At 56.3% G+C, this 20440-nt stretch overlaps 1 long non-coding RNA gene across 1 annotated transcript in view; it reads left to right on the forward strand.

Annotated features, from left to right (window-relative positions):
• The window catches only part of LOC309521389, a 348451-nt gene that overhangs the window by 15185 nt on the left and 312826 nt on the right, over positions 1-20440 (forward strand). The window lies entirely within an intron of this gene.

Consider the following 20440-nt stretch of genomic DNA (forward strand, 5'->3'; position numbering starts at 1 on the left):
TACCCAATGGAATCACCATGGACGTGCCAATCACCGTCGACTCGGGAAGCAATGCAGACTTCATAGGTCAGGACTTTGTCGACCGGCACGCTATACAGTTGCTGCCTGCCACGCTGCCCCTGCAGGTTGTCACGGTGGATGGCAGGGAGCTGTTAGGGGGGCAAGTGGTGAAGCAGACGCCACCTATGGTGCTGCGGCTTGGAAATCACAGGGAAATCATCAGCTTCAACGTCACTCAACTGTCGGACATGCCGATTGTATTGGGCATGAGTTGGCTAGACAAGCACAGCCCGACGCTGGCTTGGTACCAGAGGCAGCTGACCTTCGGCTCTTCCTTTTGTGCTGAACACTGCATCATGCCTCAGCAGGAAGGGGAGCAAGAGGAGTCACAGCTGCTGCTAGGCACGCTGCAAGCGATTCCCCACAAGTACGCAGAATTTTTGGAGGTTTTCTGCGAGAAGGAGGCAGACAGGCTACCCCCCCACAGACCATATGACTGCAAAATTGACCTGCTGCCGGGGGCGGCGCTGCCCAAAGGGAAGCTGTATTCCATGTCTGAAGACGAACTGCAGGAACTCAAAGAGTTCATAGATCATAATTTGGAGCGCGGTTTCATCCGAGAGTCCCAGGCAGCGGGGGGCAGTCCTGTCTTCTTTGTGAAGAAGCGAGACACGCCCCAAAAAAGACTCGTAGTGGACTACCGCATTTTGAACAGTGTGACCAAGCCATCGGACTTCCCCATGCCCCGAATCGACGACCTCCTCGCAAAAGTACGCAAGGGCAGCGTGTTCACCAAGTTGGACCTGCGAGGGGCGTACAACCTCATTCGCATGCGGGAAGGAGATGAGTGGAAGACAGCCATGTTCACGCCCCTGGGTACCTACGAATATAGGGTTATGCCTTTTGGATTGCAAAATGGCTCCCACGTTTTTCAAGCTTTCATGCATCACGTGTTGGCGGGGCTCCTCTACAAGACGTGCGTCTGTTTCTTGGATGACATCCTGATCTTTTCGGAATCGCAGCAGGAGCATGACAGACACGTCAGGGAAGTGCTGAGCAGGCTACAGCAACATAGGCTTTACGCCAAGCTGGAGAAGTGCCAATTCGACGTGACGGAGGTGGATTTCCTGGGCTACAAGTTGTCTGACAAGGGGCTCGCCATGGACAGCGCCAAGGTTCGAGCGGTGTTGGATTGGAAAAGCCCACGCAACCGGAAGGAGGTCCAACGGTTTGTCGGCTTCGCGAACTTCTATCGCAAGTTCATCAAAGGCTTCGCTATGCAGACAGCGGCCATCACGGACACGCTCAGTTCCAAGAAAAAGAAGTTCATCTGGACAGCACAGGCGGAGCAGTCCTTTCAGGCCCTCAAGCGTCTTTTCGCGTCGGAAGAACAGCTACTTCATGTCGACCCCAGCAGGCCGATGAGAGTTGAAACAGACGCCTCGGACAGGGCCGTCGGAGCAGTCCTGCTGCAGAAGGACCCGCAGGGGGTTTGGAGGCCGGGAGCGTTTTACTCCAGGAAGCTCAGCAAGTCCGAACAGAACTACACCATCTGGGACAGGGAGTTGCTGGCTATTCATGCAGCGTTCAAAGCATGGAGGCACTTCCTGATTGGAGCCAAGCACACGGTGCAGGTCTGCACAGACCACAAGAATCTGGAGCACTGGCGCACGGCACAGTTCCTGAACCAGAGGCAGATATGTTGGGCTGAGTTCTTTGCGAACTTCGATTTCCGAATAGAGTATGTCCCGGGGGACACCAACATCATGGCGGACGCGCTCTCCCGTAAGCCACAGTATCTGGAGGACGCCACGCCAGCGGCCGCCATGCACATCTTCGCACCAACAGTGTGGGGGTGCGCTGCAGCGACAGTGGACCTGGAGGCGGTGCGACGAGCGTTGCAGAATGACTCCTTCGCGCAAGCAAAGATGGCAGAGATGCAAAGGGGCACGGCAGCGACCGACGGGTTCCAGCTGAGAGATGGATTGCTCATCCGCAAAGGGGCCATCTACGTGCCGGGAGACGAACTTCGCGCCAAGGTACTGCAGCAGCTGCACGACGCGCCCACTGCCGGGCACTTTGGCAAGGAGAAGACGGTGGAATTGGTCGCCAGGGATTTCTGGTGGCCCGGAATGAGAGGGGAGGTCGCGGACTACGTGGCGAGGTGCGACACCTGCCAGAGGGCCAAAGCAGTGCACAGACCGCCGGCCGGACTGTTGGAACCACTGCAAACTCCGGTCGAGCCATGGGAGAGGGTCGCCTTGGACTTCGTCACGGATCTGCCCAGTTCGAGGGGCAAGACGGCCGTGCTGGTGGTGGTGGACTTGTTCTCCAAGATGGCACATTTCATACCGTGTGCGAAGGTGGCCACGGCGGAACAAACCGCCAAACTGTTCATAGACCACGTGTTCAAGGTTCACGGGCTGCCACGGTCTATTCTGTCCGACCGCGGGCGGCAGTTCATCTCGAATTTCTGGCAGAAGCTGATGGGCTTCCTAAACGTCAAGATCAACCTGGCGTCGGCGAGACACCCGCAGACCAACGGGCAAGCGGAGCGGGTCAATGCCGTCATGCAGCAGTACCTGAGATGCTATGCGAATCAACAGCCGGCGACGTGGGTGGATTACCTGCCGCTCGCCGAGTTCGCCTACAACAACACGAAGCACGTGTCCACGGGGGTCACGCCGTTCTTCGCCAACAACGGGAGGCACCCCAGAACCTTCCCGGGACTGGAAAGACTGGTGGAGGGGGAGCCGCAGACAGCAGATGCGTTCGCGTCGGAGTTGCAGGAGGTCCACGATCAGCTGAGGCGGCACCTGGAGCTGGCCAAACACGCATACAAGGTGCAGGCAGACAAACACAGAAGGGTTGGCGAAGAGATCCAGGTGGGAGACTGGGTCTGGTTAGCAGCCCACGCAGTGCCGGCCAGGTCGTTGGCCAAGAAGAAATTAGGGCATAAACAACTGGGGCCCTACCAAGTCGAAGAGCAGGTCAACCCGGTGGCTTTCAGGCTGGCGCTTCCGGAGGGTTCCAGAATGCATCCGGTGTTCCACAGATCGGTGCTCACTCCCTATAAGGCACCGCACAGGTTTCAGGAACCCGGAACGGCGCCGAGTCCGCTCCGAGAGGGAACCATGCAACGGGGAGTGGCACAGGAGGTGCGCCTCAACGAAGTCACGGAGATTTTGGACTCCAGATGGGGGGAAGAGGGGGTAGAATACCTTCTTGCTAAGGAGGGCACCCCGGCCAGTGCCAACAGCTGGGTACCGGGCTACGCTTTAGATGAACCTCTGCTCAAGGAAGAGTTTCATGCCCTCTTCCCCCATAGGCCAATGCCAGCGGACTTTTTCGACGACTGGCTTTTCACGCCCACGCTTTCAGCCAGCACGTTCCGGGGGTTCGACTCGGATGAGGAACCGACACGAGACGCCCGTTCCCCGGAGGGGTCACCCTCGGGATCTGCTTCGGAACCCTCGTATTGGTGGGATGATCGACCAGAGGAGCAGTGGCGCAGGAGGTGGCTGGAGGGTCCAGGACGAGCAACGCCTCCAGAAGGAAGCGAGGGAGAGACGGACATGGACGTTTTCGGGGACGACCAGGGTTTCGAGCACGGCGGCACAGAGATGGAAGCAGAGGTGACCGTCGTCGACGAGAGCAGGGAGGAAGAACCGGAAGACTTCGGATGGAGGCCCGCGACGGGAAGCGAACTGTACCCGACATTCGTTCCCTTGATACTGCAGCACCCAGCTCCCGCACCGGAAGGAGGGGAGGGGGGAAGAGGGGGCTTCGAGGGGGGGATGGATGTCAGGGGTTCAGGAGCAGAGGCGAGGGCAAGGGAGGAAACAGAGAGCGAGGGGGAGGAGGCAGAAGAAAGGATGAGTGATGACGACGACCCGAGATCTCCGAGTCTTTCCAGTGAATCAGAAGATTCACAAAAAGGAGCACCAGTGGCCAGGGCAAGGGGGGAGACTAGGGGGACACCCCAGGAAGATAGAGCCAGAGGGGACTCAGAGGAGAGCAGTTGGAAATCGGGACCAGCGTCACCGCCAGAGAGTAGGAAAGAGGAAGAGCGCCAGGGATCAAGCACTGGCAGCTCGCAACAGGAGGGAGGGCACGAGTCAGGAGTGGCCACACCTTCATCGGGGAGCGAAGTGACGGTTAGACGGAAAGTGGAAGGTTGGGCGCGCGCGCCAAGTTCAAATGCACAGGAAGGTGGCGCAGTAGGCAGCCCGGAAAGGGAGCCAGGTCCTAAAGCCCGGCGCAAGGAGACAGGAGAGTCAGGGGGGTCAGCGTCAGAAGAATCCCGGAAGGAAGAGACCCAGGGGGGCAGAGGGACCCAGAGGAGAACCGCCAGGCGGAAAAGGTGGAGCAGGGCTAGGATATTAAGTTGGTGCGCAAGGGGCGGAGACTCAGACGGAGCTTCGCCGATCTAAGCATAAGACGTAGGGTTGCACGCAGCAGCTCGAGAATGGAGACTGTAACTCAATAAAGACTTTTATTTAACGATCGCTGGCTAGCGTGATCCTCTGTGAGCTCGGATCTGGAAGTAACCCTGACAACCACGCTAATTCCAACTATGATTCTATGATTCTATGAATTGAAATATGCTCAATCGAAGCTTATTCGTCTTCTTTCTATTTCGTTTTGTTATTTTGGTCTCATTACATACACTGCGATTTCTGGGTAAATGAGCATTAACTCCAAAGAACATGATTTTGAAATAAGCGAAATCCAAGATTCTTCTTTCTATGTAGATGGAAACCAAAGCAACCTGTTTTGCGTTGTTTATGCTTATGACACTTCGCTTTGCAGCTTGTGGGAGAATGAACACCGAAAGAGCAATCCAAGCTTATTTGTCTTCTTTCTATTAACTAAAACACCTATGCTTGATTTGGGCTGATTACAAACATTTCGCTCTGTGATTTTTGGTTGAATGTGCATTCTAAACCCAAAAACAGCTATTTGAAATAAGCCCAATCAGAGCGTTTTCATCTTCTCTCTACGTAGATGGAACGCAAAACACCTTATTGCTTTGTTTGGGGGTGATTCTGGTGCTCACCCAAAAAACACCATGTACATTCCAACTATGATTCTATGATTCTATGAATTGAAATAAGCCCAATCGAAACTTATTCCTCTTCTTTCTGTGCATATGGATGCGGAAATATGGCGTTTTGTTATTTTGGTCTCATTACATACACTTTACGATTTCTGGGTAAAAGTGCATTAATACCAAAGAACACGACTTTGAAATAAGCGAAATCCAAGATTCTTCTTTCTATGCAGATGGAACCGAATACCTGTTTTGCTTTCTTTAGGCTTATTACACTTTGCTTTGTTATTTGTGGGTGATTGAACACCGAAAGAGCAATCCAAGCTTATTCGTTCTCTTTCTATTGAGATGAACTTAAACACCTATGTTTGATTTTGGCTGATAATAAACATTTCACTGCGATTTTTGGTTGAATGCATTCTTTTTGCTTTGGTTGTGTGATTCTAGTGCAAACCCAAAAAACACCATGCAAATTCAAATAAGCCCTCTCGAAGCTTATTCGTCTTCTGGAAGAAGCATATGGAAGAGGAAATATGGTGTTTCTTAATTTTGGTCGCATTACATTCACTTTGCGATTTTTTGGTAAATGTGCATTAACACCAAAGAACACGACTTTTTAATAAGCGAAATCCAAGATTCTTCTTTCTATGTAGACGGAACCCAAGACAACCTGTCTTGCGTTGATTATGCTTATGATACTTCGATTTTCTATTTGTGGGTGAATGAAAACCGAGTGCAATCCAAGCTTATTCTCCCTCTTTCAATTGAGATGAACCAAAACACCCATGCTTGATTTGGGCTGATAACATACATTTCTGTCAGAGCTGCCACCCAGTCCCAGCTCACATAGGACCAAGTCCGCCAGCGTTCACTTTATAAGAGTCTTTATTAAGTTACAGGTTTCATTTCCGAACTGCAGCGTGCAGCTCTACACCTTCTGCCCTAGGTCGGCGAAGACCCGTCTGAGTCCCCGCCTCTTGCACACCAGCTTAATACCCTAGCCTTGCTCCACCTCCTTCGCCTCTCCCTACGTCTCTGGGTCCTTCTGCCCCCCTGGGCCTCCTCCCTCCTACTCTCCTCTGACGCTGACCCCCCTGATCCTTCTGCCTCCTTGCGGCGGGCTTTGGGACCTGGCTCACTCTCCGGGCTGCTTACTGCTCCAGCTTCCGCTGCATTTGAACTTGGCGCGCGCGCCCAACTCTCTACTTTCCTCTTAACCGTTGCCTCGCTCTCTGAGGAGGGCGTGACCACCCCTGACTCGTGCCCTCCCTCCTGCTGACAGCCTCCGGAACCCGATGCCTGGCTACCTTCCTCCCTGCTGCTCTCAGTCTTGAGCGTGGGTCCCGACTTCCAGCTGCTGCCGCTCTCAGTTATGAGCGTGGGTCCCGACTTCCAGCTGCTACTCTCTGAATCTCCTCTGTTCCCTTCCTCCTGGGGTGTCCCCCCGGATCCCCCCCTTGCTCTGCTCACTGGGGCTCCCTTTTGGGAGTCCTCTGACTCACTGCTTAGGCTTGGAGATCTCGGGTCGTCATCATCACTCATTTTCCCTTCGGATTCCTCCCCCTCGCTCTCTGTTTCTTCCCTTCTCTGCGTCTCTGCTCCTGAACCCCTGACATCCATCCCCCCCTCGAAGCCCCCCCTTCCCCCCTCCCCGCTTTCAGGTGTGGGTGCTGGGTGCTCCATCATCACGGGAGGGAATGCCGGATACAGTTCGCTCCCCATGGTTGGCCGCCAACTGAAGGCCTCCGAGTCTTCCTCCTCGCGGTCGCCGACGTTGACCTGTTCCGCTTCCATCTCTGTACCGCCGTGCTCGAACCCAAGGTCCTCCCCGAACACGTCCATGTCGGTCTCTGCGTCGGTCGCTCGACCTGGCATCTCCAGCCACTTCCGGCGCCATTGCTCCTCCGGTCGATCGTCCCACCAATACGAGGTGTCTGACGCCGAACCCGCCGGCGATCCTTCTGGGGAACGGGTGCTCAGTGCGGGTTCCCCGTCCGAGTCGAATCCATGGAACGTGCTGGAAGAAAGTGTGGGCGTGAACAGCCAGTCGTCGAAGAAGCTCGCTGGCATGGGTCTGTGTGGGAAAAGGGCATGAAACTCGTCCTTGAGCAAGGGTTCCTCCAAAGCGTAGTCTGGCACCCAGCTATTGGCGCTGGCCCGGGTGCCCTCTCTGGCTAGGAGGTATTCGACTCCCTCTTCCCCCCATCTGGAGTCCAAAATCTCCGTGACCTCGTTGATGGGGTCTTGCTGCGTCACCCCTCGCGTCTCCGTCCGCTCCCGGAACTGACTCGGTGCCGTCCCTGGCTCCTGGAATCTGTGAGGTGCCTTGTAGGGAGTGAGCACCGACCTGTGGAACACCGGATGCATTCTGGAACCCTCCGGCAGCACCAGTCGGAAGGCTACCGGGTTGGTCTGTGCTTCGACTTGGTACGGACCAATTTGCTTGTGCCCCAACTTCTTCTTGGCTAGTGACCTGGTCGGCACTGCGTGGGCTGCCAACCAGACCCAGTCTCCCACTTGGATCTCTTCGCCAACCCGCCTGTGCTTGTCAGCTTGCACCTTGTAGGCGTGCTTAGCTAGCTCCAGCTGCCGTCTGAGTTGATCGTGTACCGCCTGCAACTCTGACGCGAACGCGTCCGCCGTCTGTGGTTCTCCGTCCCCCACTCTCTCCCGTCCCGGGAAGGTTCTGGGATTCCTCCCATTGTTGGCGAAGAACGGCGTCACCCCTGTGGACACGTGCTTCGTGTTGTTGTAAGCGAACTCGGCGAGCGGCAGGTAATCCACCCAGGTCGCAGGTTGTTGATTGGCATAGCATCTCAGGTACTGCTGCATGATGGCATTGACCCTCTCTGCTTGCCCGTTGGTCTGCGGGTGTCTTGCTGATGCCAGATCGACCTTGACATTTAGAAAACTCATCAGCTTCTGCCAGAAATTCGAGACGAACTGGCGCCCGCGGTCGGACAGGATAGACCGCGGCAGACCATGCACTTTGAACACGTGATCTATGAACAGTTTGGCGGTTTGTTCCGCCGTGGCCACCTTCGCACACGGAATGAAATGTGCCATCTTGGTGAACAAGTCCACCACCACTAGTACAGCTGTCTTGCCTCTCGAGCTGGGTAGATCCGTAACAAAGTCCAGGGCCACCCTCTCCCACGGTTCAAACGGCGTTTGCAGCGGTTCCAGCAGTCCCGCCGGTGGTTTGTGCACCGGTTTGGCCCTCTGGCAGGTGTCGCACCTCGCAACGTAGTCCGCGACTTCCCCTCTCAGTCTGGGCCACCAAAAGTCCCTTGCGACTAATTCCACCGTTTTTTCCGTGCCAAAGTGCCCGGCCGTGGGTGCGTCGTGCAGCTGCTGCAGTACCCTGGCGCGAAGTTCGTCTCCCGGCACGTAGATGGCCCCTTTACGTAAGAGCAAGCCGTCTCGTATCTGGAACTCGTCGCCCTTCGCCGTGCCCTTGTGCACCTCTACCATCTTCGCCCGCGCGAAGGAGTCGTCCTGCAACGCCCGCCGCACCGCATCCAGGTCTACTGTGGCTGAAGCGCACGCCCACGCTGTTGGCGCGAAGATGTGCATGGCTGCCGCTGGCGTCGCCTCTTCGAGGTATTGCGGTTTGCGGGACAGTGCATCCGCCATGACGTTGGTGTCGCCTGGGACGTACTCTATTCGGAAATTGAAGTCAGCAAAGAACTCCGCCCAACGTATCTGCCTCTGGTTCAGGAACTGAGCCGTGCGCCAGTGCTCCAGATTCTTGTGATCCGTGCAGACCTGCACCGTGTGCTTGGCGCCGATCAGGAAGTGCCTCCACGCCTTGAAAGCTGCATGAATGGCCAGCAACTCCCTGTCCCAGATGGTGTAGTTCTGCTCCGACTTGCTGAGCTTTCTGGAGTAGAACGCTCCCGGCCTCCAGACCCCCTGTGGGTCCCTTTGCAGCAGGACAGCTCCCACTGCTCTATCAGACGCGTCTGTCTCTACCCGCATCGGTTTGCTGGGGTCGATATGCAGCAGTTGCTCTTCCGACGCGAAGAGACGCTTGAGTGCCTGAAAGGACTGCTCCGCCTGCTCCGTCCAGATGAATTTCTTTTTCTTGGAGCTTAGCGTGTCCGTAATGGCCGCCGTCTGCATCGCGAACCCCTTGATAAACTTGCGATAGAAGTTGGCGAAGCCGACAAACCGCTGGACCTCCTTCCGATTGCGCGGGCTCTTCCAATCCAACACCGCACGAACCTTGGCGCTGTCCATGGCTAGCCCCTTGTCCGACAACTTGTAACCCAAGAAATCCACCTCCGTCGTGTCGAACTGGCACTTCTCCAGTTTGGCGTACAGTCTATGCTGCTGCAGCCTCTTCAGCACCTCCCGAACATCTTGGTCATGGGCTTGCTGCGAGTCGGAGAATATCAGGATGTCATCCAGAAAGCAGACGCACTTCTTGTAAAGGAGTCCCGCCAACACATGATGCATGAAAGCTTGGAAACAGTGAGAACCGTTTTGCAATCCAAACGGCATCACTCTGTATTCGTAGGTGCCCAGAGGCGTGAACATGGCTGTCTTCCACTCATCGCCCTCCCTCATGCGGATGAGATTGTACGCACCTCGCAGGTCCAACTTGGTGAACACGCGTCCCTTGCGCACCGTCGCTAGCAGGTCGTCAATCCTGGGCATGGGGAAATCAGAAGGCTTGGTCATCTTGTTTAAGAGGCGAAAATCCACCACCAGTCTTTTCTGGGGCGTGTCCTTCTTCACGAAGAAAACAGGACTGCCCCCTACTGCCCTGGACTCCCGGATGAAACCGCGCTGCAAATTGTGATCTATGAACTGTTTGAGTTCCTGTAATTCGTCCTCAGACATGGAATACAGCTTCCCTTTCGGCAGCGTCGCCCCTGGTAGGAGGTCAATCTTGCAGTCATATTGCCTGTGCGGTGGTAGCTTGTCATCCTCTTTCTCGCAGAAGACCTCCAGAAAGTCTGCGTATTTGTGGGGGACTGCTTGCAACGTTCCCAACTGCAGTTGTGATTCCTCCTCCTCTCCCTCCTGTCTGGGCAGGATGCAGTGTTCTGCGCAATAAGAGGAGCCGAAGATCAGCTGTCTCTGGTACCAAGCCAGTGTCGGACTGTGCCTGTCCAGCCAACTCATGCCCAACACAATGGGCGTGTCCGACAGTTGGGTGACATTAAAACTGATGACTTCCCTGTGGTTGCCAAGGCGCATCACCATCGGTGGCGTTTGCTTCACCACCTGCCCCCCTAGCAACTCTCTGCCATCCACTGTGACGACTTGCAGGGGCAGAGTGGCAGGCAGTAGCTGTATAGCGTGCTGCTCCACAAAATCCTGCGCTATAAAGTCTGCGTTGCTTCCAGAATCCACAGAAAGCGGTACTTCGATAGTGACGCCATCGGGTAGCTGGAGAGATGCTGTGAGCTGCACTACTGGTTTGGGTGGGAGGGGGTCCGTGGGTTGCAAGATCGCTGGGGACTGCTTCACTGATGCGTCTGGCTGGGCCCCAGTGCCTCTGTCTCCAGCCAGACATCGTCGTTTCCCTGCTGTGGTTCTCCTTGCTGCGTTGCTGCAGTCACCATTGCTGAGGCTGCAGTGTGCTTGTGGAGCCTCCGGGGACACTCTTTCGCCAAATGGCCTGGATCCTCGCAGATGTAACACTTCCTGTCCCCTCTAGGAGGCTTCGCTTTCACTGCTGTCGGTGCTTGGGCTCTGGCTGCTGACTGAGCCCTTGCACCTCCAACCTCCATCGGTTCCCCTCCCCCTCCTGGCGGAGGTGTGGATTGCGCACGCGCTGCTTCTCTTGGAACGAAAGAGAAACTTCTCGCTGCTTCGCGCCCTCCACGTCCTTCATCTCTGCACCAGGGACGTTCTTCCAGCCTCACCCCCACAGTCAGCGCCCTTTGGACCACCTCCTGCGTGCTTCGGGGCCTCTCCCCCCTTGCAATTTCATCCTTGACCGCTGAGCTTAGACCCTCCCAGAACAGGTCTCTGACAGGGGGCGAATCCCGGTCCCACTCTAAGGCACTGACCAGCGCAAAAAAGCGGGCGTGGTACTGCCGGACGCTTGCCCTCCCTTGTTTCAGTCCATGAATCTCCCGTCGGGCAAGATCCACATCAATAGTAGACAAAAAACACGCATCCATCGCTTTGATAAAGGCATCTGCATTCTGAAGCGCCGGATCTTTATCCCTCCACAAATTGCGTAGCCACGCTTTAGCATCCCCATGCAAATGGGATAGTATGAACCCTACTTTCTCTTCCTCATCTCTAAAGTCTTTTGCCAGCAGTTGCAGTGCGCACATTACGTCTGCTCGAAAATTGGGGTACTGTTGTAAATTCCCATCGAAGTGAGCCACAAGCCCTCCTGCTCTCCGTGCCAACCCAACCCCCTCCGGTCTGGGTCCTGGCTGCCCGTGTTTAACCCATGCTTCAAACCTGGCGTGGAGATCTCTGTAGGCGGCTGCCGCATCCTCCTCCCTCTTCTTGGATGCCAGTACCTCCGCGTTCAATTGGGTAACTGCCTGTTGCAGCGCTGCAACTTTCTCTGCTTCCGTCATCTCTGCTAACCGTCGTGAGCTTGCTCCCAAACACCGATCCCCTCCTCCAGCTGCCTCTCTCTCCGCTGCGAGATATCAGGTGTCCGAAGCTTTTAAGAGACGGGTCTTACTGTCAGAGCTGCCACCCAGTCCCAGCTCACATAGGACCAAGTCCGCCAGCGTTCACTTTATAAGAGTCTTTATTAAGTTACAGGTTTCATTTCCGAACTGCAGCGTGCAGCTCTACACCTTCTGCCCTAGGTCGGCGAAGACCCGTCTGAGTCCCCGCCTCTTGCACACCAGCTTAATACCCTAGCCTTGCTCCACCTCCTTCGCCTCTCCCTACGTCTCTGGGTCCTTCTGCCCCCCTGGGCCTCCTCCCTTCTACTCTCCTCTGACGCTGACCCCCCTGATCCTTCTGCCTCCTTGCGGCGGGCTTTGGGACCTGGCTCACTCTCCGGGCTGCTTACTGCTCCAGCTTCCGCTGCATTTGAACTTGGCGCGCGCGCCCAACTCTCTACTTTCCTCTTAACCGTTGCCTCGCTCTCTGAGGAGGGCGTGACCACCCCTGACTCGTGCCCTCCCTCCTGCTGACAGCCTCCGGAACCCGATGCCTGGCTACCTTCCTCCCTGCTGCTCTCAGTCTTGAGCGTGGGTCCCGACTTCCAGCTGCTGCCGCTCTCAGTTATGAGCGTGGGTCCCGACTTCCAGCTGCTACTCTCTGAATCTCCTCTGTTCCCTTCCTCCTGGGGTGTCCCCCCGGATCCCCCCCTTGCTCTGCTCACTGGGGCTCCCTTTTGGGAGTCCTCTGACTCACTGCTTAGGCTTGGAGATCTCGGGTCGTCATCATCACTCATTTTCCCTTCGGATTCCTCCCCCTCGCTCTCTGTTTCTTCCCTTCTCTGCGTCTCTGCTCCTGAACCCCTGACAATTTCGCTCTGCGATTTTTGGTTGAATGTGCATTGTAACCCCAAAAACACTTATTTGAAATAAGCCCAATCAGAGCGTTTTCATCTTCTTCCTATGTAGATGGACTCCAGAAGACCTGCTTTGGTGGTGTGATTCTGGTGCAAACCCAAAAAACACCACGCTAATTCCAACCTTATGATTCTGTGATTCTATGAATTGAAATGATCCCAATCGAACCATTCGTCTTCTTTCTACGGATATGGAATCGGAAATATGGCTGTCAGAGCTGCCACCCAGTCCCAGCTCACATAGGACCAAGTCCGCCAGCGTTCACTTTATAAGAGTCTTTATTAAGTTACAGGTTTCATTTCCGAACTGCAGCGTGCAGCTCTACACCTTCTGCCCTAGGTCGGCGAAGACCCGTCTGAGTCCCCGCCTCTTGCACACCAGCTTAATACCCTAGCCTTGCTCCACCTCCTTCGCCTCTCCCTACGTCTCTGGGTCCTTCTGCCCCCCTGGGCCTCCTCCCTTCTACTCTCCTCTGACGCTGACCCCCCTGATCCTTCTGCCTCCTTGCGGCGGGCTTTGGGACCTGGCTCACTCTCCGGGCTGCTTACTGCTCCGGCTTCCGCTGCATTTGAACTTGGCGCGCGCGCCCAACTCTCTACTTTCCTCTTAACCGTTGCCTCGCTCTCTGAGGAGGGCGTGACCACCCCTGACTCGTGCCCTCCCTCCTGCTGACAGCCTCCGGAACCCGATGCCTGGCTACCTTCCTCCCTGCTGCTCTCAGTCTTGAGCGTGGGTCCCGACTTCCAGCTGCTGCCGCCCTCAGTTATGAGCGTGGGTCCCGACTTCCAGCTGCTACTCTCTGAATCTCCTCTGTTCCCTTCCTCCTGGGGTGTCCCCCCGGATCCCCCCCTTGCTCTGCTCACTGGGGCTCCCTTTTGGGAGTCCTCTGACTCACTGCTTAGGCTTGGAGATCTCGGGTCGTCATCATCACTCATTTTCCCTTCGGATTCCTCCCCCTCGCTCTCTGCTTCCTCCCTTCTCTGCGTCTCTGCTCCTGAACCCCTGACATCCATCCCCCCCTCGAAGCCCCCCCTTCCCCCCTCCCCGCTTTCAGGTGTGGGTGCTGGGTGCTCCATCATCACGGGAGGGAATGCCGGATACAGTTCGCTCCCCGTGGTTGGCCGCCAACTGAAGACCTCCGAGTCTTCCTCCTCGCGGTCGCCGACGTTGACCTGTTCCGCTTCCATCTCTGTACCGCCGTGCTCGAACCCAAGGTCCTCCCCGAACACGTCCATGTCAGTCTCTGCGTCGGTCGCTCGACCTGGCATCTCCAGCCACTTCCGGCGCCATTGCTCCTCCGGTCGATCGTCCCACCAATACGAGGTGTCTGACGCCGCACCCGCCGGCGATCCTTCTGGGGAACGGGTGCTCAGTGCGGGTTCCCCGTCCGAGTCGAATCCATGGAACGTGCTGGAAGAAAGTGTGGGCGTGAACAGCCAGTCGTCGAAGAAGCTCGCTGGCATGGGTCTGTGTGGGAAAAGGGCATGAAACTCGTCCTTGAGCAGGGGTTCCTCCAAAGCGTAGTCTGGCACCCAGCTATTGGCGCTGGCCCGGGTGCCCTCTCTGGCTAGGAGGTATTCGACTCCCTCTTCCCCCCATCTGGAGTCCAAAATCTCCGTGACCTCGTTGATGGGGTCTTGCTGCGTCACCCCTCGCGTCTCCGTCCGCTCCCGGAACGGACTCGGTGCCGTCCCTGGCTCCTGGAATCTGTGAGGTGCCTTGTAGGGAGTGAGCACCGACCTGTGGAACACCGGATGCATTCTGGAACCCTCCGGCAGCACCAGTCGGAAGGCTACCGGGTTGATCTGTGCTTCGACTTGGTACGGACCAATTTGCTTGTGCCCCAACTTCTTCTTGGCTAGTGACCTGGTCGGCACTGCGTGGGCTGCCAACCAGACCCAGTCTCCCACTTGGATCTCTTCGCCAACCCGCCTGTGCTTGTCAGCTTGCACCTTGTAGGCGTGCTTAGCTAGCTCCAGCTGCCGTCTGAGTTGATCGTGTACCGCCTGCAACTCTGACGCGAACGCGTCCGCCGTCTGTGGTTCTCCGTCCCCCACTCTCTCCCGTCCCGGGAAGGTTCTGGGATTCCTCCCATTGTTGGCGAAGAACGGCGTCACCCCTGTGGACACGTGCTTCGTGTTGTTGTAAGCGAACTCGGCGAGCGGCAGGTAATCCACCCAGGTCGCAGGTTGTTGATTGGCATAGCATCTCAGGTACTGCTGCATGATGGCATTGACCCTCTCTGCTTGCCCGTTGGTCTGCGGGTGTCTTGCTGATGCCAGATCGACCTTGACATTTAGAAAACTCATCAGCTTCTGCCAGAAATTCGAGACGAACTGGCGCCCGCGGTCGGACAGGATAGACCGCGGCAGACCATGCACTTTGAACACGTGATCTATGAACAGTTTGGCGGTTTGTTCCGCCGTGGCCACCTTCGCACACGGAATGAAATGTGCCATCTTGGTGAACAAGTCCACCACCACTAGTACAGCTGTCTTGCCTCTCGAGCTGGGTAGATCCGTAACAAAGTCCAGGGCCACCCTCTCCCACGGTTCAAACGGCGTTTGCAGCGGTTCCAGCAGTCCCGCCGGTGGTTTGTGCACCGGTTTGGCCCTCTGGCAGGTGTCGCACCTCGCAACGTAGTCCGCGACTTCCCCTCTCAGTCTGGGCCACCAAAAGTCCCTTGCGACTAATTCCACCGTTTTTTCCGTGCCAAAGTGCCCGGCCGTGGGTGCGTCGTGCAGCTGCTGCAGTACCCTGGCGCGAAGTTCGTCTCCCGGCACGTAGATGGCCCCTTTACGTAAGAGCAAGCCGTCTCGTATCTGGAACTCGTCGCCCTTCGCCGTGCCCTTGTGCACCTCTGCCATCTTCGCCCGCGCGAAGGAGTCGTCCTGCAACGCCCGCCGCACCGCATCCAGGTCTACTGTGGCTGAAGCGCACGCCCACGCTGTTGGCGCGAAGATGTGCATGGCTGCCGCTGGCGTCGCCTCTTCGAGGTATTGCGGTTTGCGGGACAGTGCATCCGCCATGACGTTGGTGTCGCCTGGGACGTACTCTATTCGGAAATTGAAGTCAGCAAAGAACTCCGCCCAACGTATCTGCCTCTGGTTCAGGAACTGAGCCGTGCGCCAGTGCTCCAGATTCTTGTGATCCGTGCAGACCTGCACCGTGTGCTTGGCGCCGATCAGGAAGTGCCTCCACGCCTTGAAAGCTGCATGAATGGCCAGCAACTCCCTGTCCCAGATGGTGTAGTTCTGCTCCGACTTGCTGAGCTTTCTGGAGTAGAACGCTCCCGGCCTCCAGACCCCCTGTGGGTCCCTTTGCAGCAGGACAGCTCCCACTGCTCTATCGGACGCGTCTGTCTCTACCCGCATCGGTTTGCTGGGGTCGATATGCAGCAGTTGCTCTTCCGACGCGAAGAGACGCTTGAGTGCCTGAAAGGACTGCTCCGCCTGCTCCGTCCAGATGAATTTCTTTTTCTTGGAGCTTAGCGTGTCCGTAATGGCCGCCGTCTGCATCGCGAACCCCTTGATAAACTTGCGATAGAAGTTGGCGAAGCCGACAAACCGCTGGACCTCCTTCCGATTGCGCGGGCTCTTCCAATCCAACACCGCACGAACCTTGGCGCTGTCCATGGCTAGCCCCTTGTCCGACAACTTGTAACCCAAGAAATCCACCTCCGTCGTGTCGAACTGGCACTTCTCCAGTTTGGCGTACAGTCTATGCTGCTGCAGCCTCTTCAGCACCTCCCGAACATCTTGGTCATGGGCTTGCTGCGAGTCGGAGAATATCAGGATGTCATCCAGAAAGCAGACGCACTTCTTGTAAAGGAGTCCCGCCAACACATGATGCATGAAAGCTTGGAAACAGTGAGAACCGTTTTGCAATCCAAACGGCATCACTCTGTATTCGTAGGTGCCCAGAGGCGTGAACATGGCTGTCTTCCACTCATCGCCCTCCCTCATGCGGATGAGATTGTACGCACCTCGCAGGTCCAACTTGGTGAACACGCGTCCCTTGCGCACCGTCGCTAGCAGGTCGTCAATCCTGGGCATGGGGAAATCAGAAGGCTTGGTCATCTTGTTTAAGAGGCGAAAATCCACCACCAGTCTTTTCTGGGGCGTGTCCTTCTTCTTCACGAAGAAAACAGGACTGCCCCCTACTGCCCTGGACTCCCGGATGAAACCGCGCTGCAAATTGTGATCTATGAACTGTTTGAGTTCCTGTAATTCGTCCTCAGACATGGAATACAGCTTCCCTTTCGGCAGCGTCGCCCCTGGTAGGAGGTCAATCTTGCAGTCATATTGCCTGTGCGGTGGTAGCTTGTCAGCCTCTTTCTCGCAGAAGACCTCCAGAAAGTCTGCGTATTTGTGGGGGACTGCTTGCAACGTTCCCAACTGCAGTTGTGATTCCTCCTCCTCTCCCTCCTGTCTGGGCAGGATGCAGTGTTCTGCGCAATAAGAGGAGCCGAAGATCAGCTGTCTCTGGTACCAAGCCAGTGTCGGACTGTGCCTGTCCAGCCAACTCATGCCCAACACAATGGGCGTGTCCGACAGTTGGGTGACATTAAAACTGATGACTTCCCTGTGGTTGCCAAGGCGCATCACCATCGGTGGCGTTTGCTTCACCACCTGCCCCCCTAGCAACTCTCTGCCATCCACTGTGACGACTTGCAGGGGCAGAGTGGCAGGCAGTAGCTGTATAGCGTGCTGCTCCACAAAATCCTGCGCTATAAAGTCTGCGTTGCTTCCAGAATCCACAGAAAGCGGTACTTCGATAGTGACGCCATCGGGTAGCTGGAGAGATGCTGTGAGCTGCACTACTGGTTTGGGTGGGAGGGGGTCCGTGGGTTGCAAGATCGCTGGGGACTGCTTCACTGATGCGTCTGGCTGGGCCCCAGTGCCTCTGTCTCCAGCCAGACATCGTCGTTTCCCTGCTGTGGTTCTCCTTGCTGCGTTGCTGCAGTCACCATTGCTGAGGCTGCAGTGTGCTTGTGGAGCCTCCGGGGACACTCTTTCGCCAAATGGCCTGGATCCTCGCAGATGTAACACTTCCTGTTCCCTCTAGGAGGCTTCGCTTTCACTGCTGTTGGTGCTAGGGCTCTGGCTGCTGACTGAGCCCTTGCACCTCCAACCTCCATCGGTTCCCCTCCCCCTCCTGGCGGAGGTGTGGATTGCGCACGCGCTGCTTCTCTTGGAACGAAAGAGAAACTTCTCGCTGCTTCGCGCCCTCCACGTCCTTCATCTCTGCACCAGGGACGTTCTTCCAGCCTCACCCCCACAGTCAGCGCCCTTTGGACCACCTCCTGCGTGCTTCGGGGCCTCTCCCCCCTTGCAATTTCATCCTTGACCGCTGAGCTTAGACCCTCCCAGAACAGGTCTCTGACAGGGGGCGAATCCCGGTCCCACTCTAAGGCACTGACCAGCGCAAAAAAGCGGGCGTGGTACTGCCGGACGCTTGCCCTCCCTTGTTTCAGTCCATGAATCTCCCGTCGGGCAAGATCCACATCAATAGTAGACAAAAAACACGCATCCATCGCTTTGATAAAGGCATCTGCATTCTGAAGCGCCGGATCTTTATCCCTCCACAAATTGCGTAGCCACGCTTTAGCATCCCCATGCAAATGGGATAGTATGAACCCCACTTTCTCTTCCTCATCTCTAAAGTCTTTTGCCAGCAGTTGCAGTGCGCACATTACGTCTGCTCGAAAATTGGGGTACTGTTGTAAATTCCCATCGAAGTGAGCCACAAGCCCTCCTGCTCTCCGTGCCAACCCAACCCCCTCCGGTCTGGGTCCTGGCTGCCCGTGTTTAACCCATGCTTCAAACCTGGCGTGGAGATCTCTGTAGGCGGCTGCCACATCCTCCTCCCTCTCCTTGGATGCCAGTACCTCCGCGTTCAATTGGGTAACTGCCTGTTGCAGCGCTGCAACTTTCTCTGCTTCCGTCATCTCTGCTAACCGTCGTGAGCTTGCTCCCAAACACCGATCCCCTCCTCCAGCTGCCTCTCTCTCCGCTGCGAGATATCAGGTGTCCGAAGCTTTTAAGAGACGGGTCTTACTGTCAGAGCTGCCACCCAGTCCCAGCTCACATAGGACCAAGTCCGCCAGCGTTCACTTTATAAGAGTCTTTATTAAGTTACAGGTTTCATTTCCGAACTGCAGCGTGCAGCTCTACACCTTCTGCCCTAGGTCGGCGAAGACCCGTCTGAGTCCCCGCCTCTTGCACACCAGCTTAATACCCTAGCCTTGCTCCACCTCCTTCGCCTCTCCCTACGTCTCTGGGTCCTTCTGCCCCCCTGGGCCTCCTCCCTTCTACTCTCCTCTGACGCTGACCCCCCTGATCCTTCTGCCTCCTTGCGGCGGGCTTTGGGACCTGGCTCACTCTCCGGGCTGCTTACTGCTCCGGCTTCCGCTGCATTTGAACTTGGCGCGCGCGCCCAACTCTCTACTTTCCTCTTAACCGTTGCCTCGCTCTCTGAGGAGGGCGTGACCACCCCTGACTCGTGCCCTCCCTCCTGCTGACAGCCTCCGGAACTCGATGCCTGGCTACCTTCCTCCCTGCTGCTCTCAGTCTTGAGTGTGGGTCCCGACTTCCAGCTGCTGCCGCCCTCAGTTATGAGCGTGGGTCCCGACTTCCAGCTGCTACTCTCTGAATCTCCTCTGTTCCCTTCCTCCTGGGGTGTCCCCCCGGATCCCCCCCTTGCTCTGCTCACTGGGGCTCCCTTTTGGGAGTCCTCTGACTCACTGCTTAGGCTTGGAGATCTCGGGTCGTCATCATCACTCATTTTCCCTTCGGATTCCTCCCCCTCGCTCTCTGCTTCCTCCCTTCTCTGCGTCTCTGCTCCTGAACCCCTGACAATGGCGTTTTGTTATTTTGCTCTCATTACATACACTGCGATTTCTGGGTAAATGTGCATTAACTCCCTAGAACAGGACTTTGAAATAAGCGAAATCCGATTCTTCTTTCTATGTAGATGGAAACCAAAACAACCTGTTTTGCTTTCTTTAGGCTTTGGAATTTGTGGGTGAATGAACACCTAAAGAGCAATCCAAGCTTATTCGTCCTCTTTCTATTGAGATGAACCAAAACACCCATGCTTGATTTGGGCTGATAACATACATTTCGCTCTGCGATTTTTGGTTGAATGTGCATTCTAACCCCAAAAACACTTATTTGAAATAAGCCCAATCAGAGCGTTTTCATCTTCTTCCTATGTAGATGGAAGCCAAAATACCTTTTTGCTTTTTTTTTTTATAGAAAAGAAGCACTGCATATATACACACACATATACATATATCCGTTTTATTTTTATATATTTACAAACGGACACCTATATCTAGGTATGTATATTCTTGTATATAAACTTCCGCGGCCCCCCCGCCCCATCCCTCCGCCAAGGGGCACGAGAGGAAGGCCACTGGGGGAGAAAGGCAGGTGAGGGCGGGGCGGGGGGCGGGGCTGCCCCCTGGGGAGAGCGGGGTCGAGAGAGAGTGGGCGGGAGAAAGAGAGAGGGCCAGCCTGGCTCAGCACGTCTCGGCTGGCCCAACGTCGCAGCGCCTCTTCCGCCCGTTTCCCTCCCCTTCCTGTCCTCTTGCCTCTCCTCCGGTGGCACCTCCTTCCGGATACCCCTGCCCTCGCCCAAGATGGCGGCAGCACAGGCTCTTCCGCCCGTTTCCCTCCCCTTCCTGTCCTCTTGCCTCTCCTCCGGTGGCACCTTCTTCCGGATACCCCTGCCCTCGCCCAAGATGGCGGCAGCACAGGTTCTTCCGCCCGTTTCCCTCCCCTTCCTGTCCTCTTGCCTTTCCTCCGGTGGCACCTCCTTCCGGGTACCCCTGCCCTCGCCCAACATGGCGGCAGCACAGGCTCTTCCGCCC

The sequence above is a fragment of the Podarcis vaucheri genome (genome assembly GCF_965113315.1).
Source record: "Podarcis vaucheri genome assembly, chromosome: 16".
Lineage (NCBI taxonomy): Eukaryota > Metazoa > Chordata > Lepidosauria > Squamata > Lacertidae > Podarcis > Podarcis vaucheri.